Source organism: Camelus bactrianus, chromosome 23 (genome assembly GCF_048773025.1).
Source record: "Camelus bactrianus isolate YW-2024 breed Bactrian camel chromosome 23, ASM4877302v1, whole genome shotgun sequence".
Classification (NCBI taxonomy): domain Eukaryota; kingdom Metazoa; phylum Chordata; class Mammalia; order Artiodactyla; family Camelidae; genus Camelus; species Camelus bactrianus.
The window spans coordinates 29,841,696-29,850,000 of NC_133561.1; the positions used below are offsets into that span (position 1 = coordinate 29,841,696).

General features: G+C 41.3%; 1 protein-coding gene across 2 annotated transcripts in view; it reads right to left on the reverse strand.

Moving 5' to 3' along the window:
- C4BPA (complement component 4 binding protein alpha) overlaps window positions 1-7,839 on the reverse strand; it is a 29,724-nt gene extending 21,885 nt beyond the window's left edge. The window contains exon 1 of one of the 2 annotated variants that reach the window (XM_045522847.2): window positions 7,661-7,839. The gene's annotated coding sequence lies outside the window, so the exon portion shown is untranslated. The remainder of the gene's footprint in view (window positions 1-7,660) is intronic. The other variant, XM_010963240.3, reaches the window with a different exon arrangement.
- Between the last annotated feature and the right edge of the window lie 466 nt (window positions 7,840-8,305).

Genomic DNA, 8,305 nt, shown 5'->3' on the forward strand with positions numbered 1-8,305 from the left:
AAACTCAATTTAATAAACAATCATTGACTTCCTACTTGTCATAAAGCACTGGAATGAATGCTAGGAGCTCCATGTCTTCAAGAAATTATAGCCTAGAGTGGAAGAAAAGACATGCGCACAGGTCTCACCACACAAAGCAGTGAGTGTTAGCCTCTGCGGAAGCGCTCTGCTCTCAAGAGAAATCAATTCCATGGAGAGATGGGAGGTGGCAGAACCTGAGTTAGGTATGCTGTGAAAGTTAAGAAGCGGACACAGGGCCAACTGAGGGGGTGGTAGATAATACTCATACAGTTGGAAGGCAAGGTAATGGAGATGAGGAGATGGTTGTTAAGTAGCAGGGCAGCTCACAGATGTGTCTGAATGGGATGTAAGGGCCAAGTTGAGGAATTTATGGACATTACTGGTTGGGGAATAAAGAGCCATTGTGTTTTGTTTTGGATTCTAGTTTTAGCTGGTTTGTTTTTAACATGTCCTTAGGGTGACACATTATTGTGCTTTAAGGTCACCATAGCAGATGTATATCTGACAGATTGAAGTGAACAGAGAGAAGAAACAGTGAGACTGATTAAGAAGACTGTTGATGGGCAAGGTGAGCCACAGAAGTGATCTGACCAAGGAAACGGCAGATGAGTTAGGCAAGAGGCAACAAATGTAAAACAAAACAAAACAAAAAAGCAGGGAAATGATGAGACAGAGAAAGGGAGTTGGATCACTATGTACAACACTGGGGGTTCTTCATGACAACTATCCACAGAGGAAATAAACCATCAAGCAATTTAAAGCTCTGAGGGAAAAAAAAAAAAACATGGTTTTATATAGAGATACAGATATATGTAGGTATATAGAGATATGTAAAGAAAAAGAAGGATTTATGTGACAAATGTCCTTTCATTATTTAATCAGACTATCTGAAGACTTGTTTAAAGCAAAATCATGAAGGACATTTATCTCTTCACCACACTCCTGTTCCCGTTGCAAAAAAAAAAAAAAAAAAAAAAAAAACACACACAAAAAAGAATATATCTTAAATTTACATTAGAAACAGTCTTCGTCCTCAAAAGAATATATGAAATTAACTCCCAATAAAATTTTGAATTTCACCTTTTATTCCGATATTTCTGTTAGAGCCAGAGGATGCCACACTCCCCATGTGTCTGTAATTCATACTAATTGCATAGCCATTTAGATAAAGGCAGCCCCCTCAATATTTCCCTCTAAGATGTTCCTGTCGCACATTTAGGGGGAAGAAAGTTCATAACGGCCCTTCACACTACGTGGAGGGGCCTAACCTCTTCACTGAGTAATGACTATCTAATCTTCTCCTTCCGAACTCAGTTCTAATGTTCAGTCCTCCCCCTGCTGTCAGTTGTGGACAACTCCACCCCACACAGTCCTATCTTGTGAGCTCTCTACATGGCCACTAGGACAATTCTGCCAGAAAATAAATTCAACTTGTTGAACAATTTATCAAATGTCTTGGTTACTAAAACAATACGTTTGCGGAATTTGTACTGAATGAATTGAGGTGGCCTAAAGAGGGTGAGAGGAGCCAGGACCATCATTCTGAGCCCCTTTCTTTCTTGCTTCCTCCTCTCTGCCCCGCACCTCCCTCCTGATGCCTAGTCTCTACTCCTTCTGCCCTAGCAACTGGAAGAAACTGGAGACAGCTGGGGGTAGGGCAAGTTCCATATGATGAAAACAGCCCACTAAGTCTTCTGTGAAATTTACAAAATATGATAAATTTCTCCCATCCAGTAAAACCTGTTATAGACTATAAAAACCATAGGAGTCAGTTTCTTTCACTTTTGATATCAGTAGATGTTTTGTTTATTGAATTTCAGTGAAATTAAAGAAAGAGATTTAAAAAATACCACCATGTTAGCAAAATAGAATTCGACTATAAAAAAATCAAGAGGGTAATAGTACACGGGGAAGGTATAGCTCTGTGGCAGAGTGCATCCTTAGCATGCATGAGGTCATGGGTTCAGTCCCAGCACCTCCAGTTATAGTAAAAAAAATTATAATAATAAATCAATAAATAAACCTAATTCCCTCCCTCCCAACAAGAGGGTAATAGTACAAAGTGAAAATTTCCCCTGTGAATTGTTGCAGTTGTCATGATATTCACAAGAAAAATACATACATTGAACAGGATCAGAAAAATATTCATGAGCATATTCATAAAAGCATAGCCTTAGATTAAATCCTTAGCATCAGGAAATTGAGCAAAAATACTTAAAATGCTGCTACAAAGAACATGCTCCTTAGTTATGTTCAAAAAGAACTTTTATAACCATTGAATATATTCAAATTGAATTATTTCTTAGAACGATGTTAAGTAAATTGATAATTTGATAAATTCAGCAAATTGACTTCAGTGAACTGATCCTTCAGGAGCTGGCATTTACTAAACTGGCTTCGGATGACTAACTTTTTAGTATTTTGGTCTGATCCCTCATAATCCAGCCAGTCCAGATAACCTGGATCCCTGACAGCTCCAAACACTTTCTGACCCCCTGTACTTGCCCACATCATCTTCCCTCTCACCCTTTCCCCTTTAATTCCTGCTCATTCTAGCAGCCCCTTCTCCAATGCTCCCTCTTAGCCTCCAGGCCAGTCTCCAAGTTCCAGTTACACTTGAGTGTTTATAACGCTGATTCTCACTTGGTTTCACTGACATCTGAAGTCTGTCTTCGCCACTGGGCCACAAGGTCCTTGAAGTCAGAAGGCGGGTTTGTGTTCATCCCTGCCCTACGTAGTACCCAGCACTGTGCCTCACACAAAGTGCTCAGTTAAATATTTGTTGAATTCACATTCAAAAGCACCTAATGCTCTACTATGTTTTAAAGAAAAAATATGACTGTTCCATGTCCATATCTACTCTTACAGTGTTTTGTCAAGGCCAGATCTGGGCTGATTTTAAAAGCAAGGCACACCTGCTATCTTAACGAGACCAGACCCGTGAGCTTTTACTCTAGTCTGTTCCTCTAGAACCTGAAGTCATCATAACCTCAACCATACAACATAGCACAATAAAGAGAGAAGGAATAAACGAAAATCACAGATTATCACAGGAGCTAATAGGCAGTTGCACATACAGACCCTACACTATTTTGAGAGATTTACATCACACAGGCTTGCACCAGGGCTGCAGACACAGTGTGGGGGACACAGCAGGACAGTATGCGGCCAGGCCCTGGGGTCAGACTCAACCCATGTGGGTTCATTCGTGGTTCCACCACATGGGAACTGTGTGTCCATGGGCAAGACGCTCAGCCCTCTAAGCGCCACTAAGCTTCAATTTCCTTTTTCACAAAATAAAAATAACTATTCACGTCTCCCAGAAGAGCTGAGAAGGGTTTTGGTCTGGTGCACGGTCAGCAAGTAGTAAATATTTATAAGAAATGTCAGCGAAGAGAGTGGCAGAATTGGTGTTGGAATGCGATTCTGACAGAACCAGAACTCCTTGAGCAAAAGCATCACCACAATAATGCTATAAAATTATAATGACTGTAACAACGGATGGCTGCAATACCAGGGGACTTTAAGCCCAGGTGCAGAGGAAAGCACGCTGGACTTGGGCCAGAAGCCATCGGTCTGGTCTTCACTGTGGCCCATGGTCATAGTGAGACCCAGTGCCACACACAGAGCAGTGACACTCTCTGTGACAAGCCACGGGGGGCCGGTCCTGGGCTTCTTCCTCCCTTACCTTCACTGTCTTCCTGGGGGAAACTCATCTACCCCAAGACTTTGACCATCACCCACAGACCTCTGGGCCCAACTGCCTCCTGTAGGTGCAAAAACTTACATGCTCTATAAAGTCAACTGTTAATAAGAAATCTAACTCTGCCCTATTACTTCCCATATGTCAGTTTTGAGCCGTTTAGGCTTGCCTTCTTTACTCTTCTTGCGAACTCGTAAAATCCCAGTGCTGAGCCTTAGGACTGCGGACCTTTCTGAAAGTCCATGAAAGCAATCCCAGCAAAATAAGGAGGAAATGCTTTCTCTTCCCCGACAGCTACAGAAAAGCAGGCAGATCCCTGCATCACGACATTGACTTGCAAACGTTCTGTCTAACAAAGGTGATTGTTTCTTTGCCACGTGAACAGAGCCTTTAACCCTGAAAAAGTCTGTAATTCTGGCTGGTTATCTCAGGGAATTACTTTTTGTTTTGGATACTATCTAAATTAACATTTCTGGTTTTGAAAGTTATAAGTACTTGTGAATTTTCTTTGCAAATCCAAAAAGAAAGTATTACACTTTTCCCTTGCAATCCTGGACTTAAACTGAAACTTTTGACTCTTGGATTTGTCTTTTTTTAATTTTAGCTTTATTGAGGTACAAGTGTGTATATGGTAAGACACTTAAAGTGTATATCATGGTGATTTGACAAACATACACTCTAAGAAACGACTTCCATCCCCCATCTAAATAATTAACACATCTATCACCTCACATGTTTATCTTTTTTCCCCAGCTTCATTGAAAAATAATTGATATACATCATTGTATAAGTGTAAGGCATACAGCAGGGTGGCTTGATTTATATATATTGTGAAATGATTACCATAATGGGTCCAGTTAGCAACCATCTTCTCATGCAGATACAATAAAAAGAAAGAAAAAAAAAATTTCTTTGTAATGAGGACTCTCAGGATTAACTCTCAACAACTTTCCTGTATATCATGCAGCAGTGTCAGCAGTAGTCATTGTGTTGTAAATTAGAGCCCCAGCACTTACTTATCTCATAACTGGAAGTTTGTACCTTTTGACCACCTTTCTCCAATTCCTCCTCCCTCCCCCTCCTCTGTAATCACAAATCTAATCTCTTTTTCTATGAGTTTCATTTTTTTGTTTTATTTTTAAGATTCCACATGTAAGTGTACGTTTTTTTCTGGAAATAACATTGAAGTTCTACTCTCTTAGCAAATCACAATTATCCAGTACAGTGTTATCAATTATAGTCACCATGTTTTACATTAAATCCTCAAATTTTCTTCATCTTACAGCTGAAAGCTTATACCCTTTTTATCAAACTCTCCTTATTTCTCCCGTGTTCCCAGGCCCTGGCAACCACTTCTTAGATTTCTGATTTAAACACACAAAAAAATTTTTTTTAATTTTTTATAATAAATCCCAGGGTTCAGATCAGTATTTCCCACTGCTTCATTTGCATCTCCCAGGTACCTTGAATCCAACGTATCCCAAACTAGATGCACTGTCTTCCTTCCAAGGCTGCTTGACCTTTGCTTTCTGTCTCAGCCAAGGGAATAATCTCCACCCAGTCTCCTAGACTAGAAACCTGACTCATCCTAGCCTCCGCTTTCTCGCCACCTTCCATATGCAGAGTCACCAAGCCTTGTCACATTGTCCGCAGCAACACTAGACTCTGTCATTCTCTCCTACGCCCACTTCCATAGCCCAGGCTTAGGTTCTCATAGTTCCCTTCACTCCCACCCTACACCACTGCAAAAGCCGCCAAACAGCTGTAAGCCAGCTTCTACACGGATGCTGTTACAATTCCCAAAAAGCGATTTCCTTAAAAACTCCCCTGGTCCCCAGTTCTCTAAGTCCCAACACTCCCTCTACTTCTGCTCACTTAAAACACTGTGCTTCAACCTCGTGCAAGTGCTTACCTTTCCCAAAACACATCCTGGAACTTTCTAAACACCTGCAAGCATTTGTAGAAGATGACTTTTGGGCAAGAAAGCTGCTACCTCTAATTCCTCCCTGATCAAATCCAGATCAAAGGCCACCTCCTTGGTGAAGAATTGCCCAACCCCACCAAGAAATGTCAGTCCCTTCCATGGTCCCCGAGTACTTCACTGACATTTTCACTGTAACACCACATTGTATTGTAACTATTCACCTCTGCCTCCTGAAATAGATTGCCAGGCCCTTAAAGACAGAGACAAAGTTGTTTATTCAACTTTCCAGTTTCTAACATAATATTAACTGGTATATAATAGTTATCCAGTAAATGGGAAGTAAATGAAACTGAACTTTGTTTTATCTTCAGGATGAGAATGACTACATACCTACTGTGGACCAAATGAAATAATCTGAAGTGTTTCGTAAATTTTGAAGAGATGATTCAGTGATTTGACTTCCCTTACTGGTTCTTGGGACGTGTGGTGACTCAGTGGGCCATGTGTAGCATTTACAGTTCATCCTCACGACTCACTGCGGTCCCTCAGCAGAACCTGCCTGGGACTCAGCCGACCACAGAATATGGAGGTGGAGGCTAGGACTTGTGAGCCGAGGAGCCCTGGATTTGAGCCCCAACAATCCTAGTCTATTTCTGTGATCTTGAAGCAGCTCCTCGGACCTCAGTTTCTCATCCCGAAAATGATGACATTAAACTTGAATCATCTTTCTAGTTCCTACAAAGTCTAGAATTCTGTAACTGCCCACTGAAAAGCTAAGACTTCCCTAGGGAATGCCTTCATATTTCAATAACATCAATTCCTGTAGAACTGAAACCAACTCAAGTCAACTATAGTCAACATGGAGAGTCTCTTGTGGAAAACAGCATGAGCACATGCCAAGGCTGTACAGTTTGAGAGGCTCTGGGAAAATCCTCAGCCTCCCAATTTCTCCTCCTATTAGAGATTACTTTTTAAGTTAGCGTATTTATGTTGTCTAAACTCCCTTTTTAAAACTTCAGATACCTCTGGAAAGGATAATATTTTCCTCCAGCCTCAGGTGGAGTGTCTCCTGGCTTACACCTGCATTCTCAATCACATCATTTTCAGACTCCAGAAAGAACTTGCTTCCAAGTTGTTCCCTTCCTTCCTAAAATCTCTTTGTCTCTGTATCAGCTGCTTCCTTCTGTGCCCATATTATATTCAACATAATATAACTTAATACAAACCTTCTTTGGTGCCTCTTCCTCTTCCAGGCACTCTACTTTGTATTTATCTTTACTACTACGTTTAGGGAGTCAGCAAACAGAAGAGTGGTTGAAAAACTGAAATGCAAACCAGAGTAGCAGTACTACATTCTGCCCAACCAAGGGAGAAGGGGATTTCAACAAATAAGGCTAATCAGTATTGCCAGATTCAAAAAGGGAGGGAGGGAAAAGAGGTGAGGATGAGTAAGGCTTCTTCTAGCGTCAGAGACTAACTGCAGGCTCATCCATGTTCTCCTTACTATCAGATTTAAAGGTCTTTGCTGTTGATGGTGGAGGAGATGGATGTGGAGGGGTTAACAGCATCTCCAAAGAGAACTGCACCAATTTTCAGAATGTAGACTGTGAAAACCAGGTCCCTTGTCACTCCCTTTGGGATGTCTGGCTTACCTCCTGCCTCAACTCCCCTATGTAGAAAGATGGTGAAAAAAAATCAACAAACCAACACACCTGACTTTTAAATGCAATAACAAGAGTAACTTCTTCTTTTCTGCTTCAGTTTATTTTATTAGTATGCATTATTATTTCCCCATTTACATTTCCCCATTATATATAGAAAACTGAGGCTCAATAGGGGTTAAAAGTACTTTTCAAGGTACACTGCCCCCCCCCCCAGTGCAGTACTCCGGCATAGATTTCTGCTGAAAACACTCCCAAGTTTTTGTCTCTGACTTATCCTTCTAATCTTGCACCCCTTAAAAGGCCAAACCACCAGCCTTTCCCCCAAGGTACCCCAAATAATCCACTGACCTGCAGGTAGCTGAGGAAGAAGACGACGACTCTATCACGGTGCCTTGGGTAGTTTCTTAAGGAAGAAATCTGCTTTGATCTGTCTTAGTTCCTCAGATAAGAGTTTACCAGAATACCCTGAAGGTGGCGAGTGATTGCTTCACCAAAAAGTCCTTGAGTTTCAGCCATGTGGTTGGCTGTTCAGGGATAGCCAAAGAGGAATGGATGGGCAGAGACTCTGCTGGCCCAGTGAATGATTAACAGCATAAATAAAACAGAATTGTTTATCTAATCTCCTTCGTGGTCACTAGCCCTCTTTCTTGATAACATGTCGCAATCTTTTTTCTCCTCTGCCAACCATTTCCCCTAAGTGGAAAGATAATATAAATTTGATGCCAGAATTCTTTTTTTTTTTTTTCCCTTTTTACAAACAAAAGAGGGTTATACAAGATGCAATCCAGCTAACCCGGAAACCTTGGGTACTTCAGGGTTCAGACTAGGTCCACAAAACTGATGCTAGGTCCAGCAGGATTTCCTGGGGCTCAGGGACTGGTGACCTGGCCCCGTCCTGGTCTCCATCTCACCCCAAGAAAGCTCAGAAGGTGAGGAGTTTAACATATTTACTGTGTTCCAGCTATGTGCTGAGTTGCTTGGAACATGATCAGT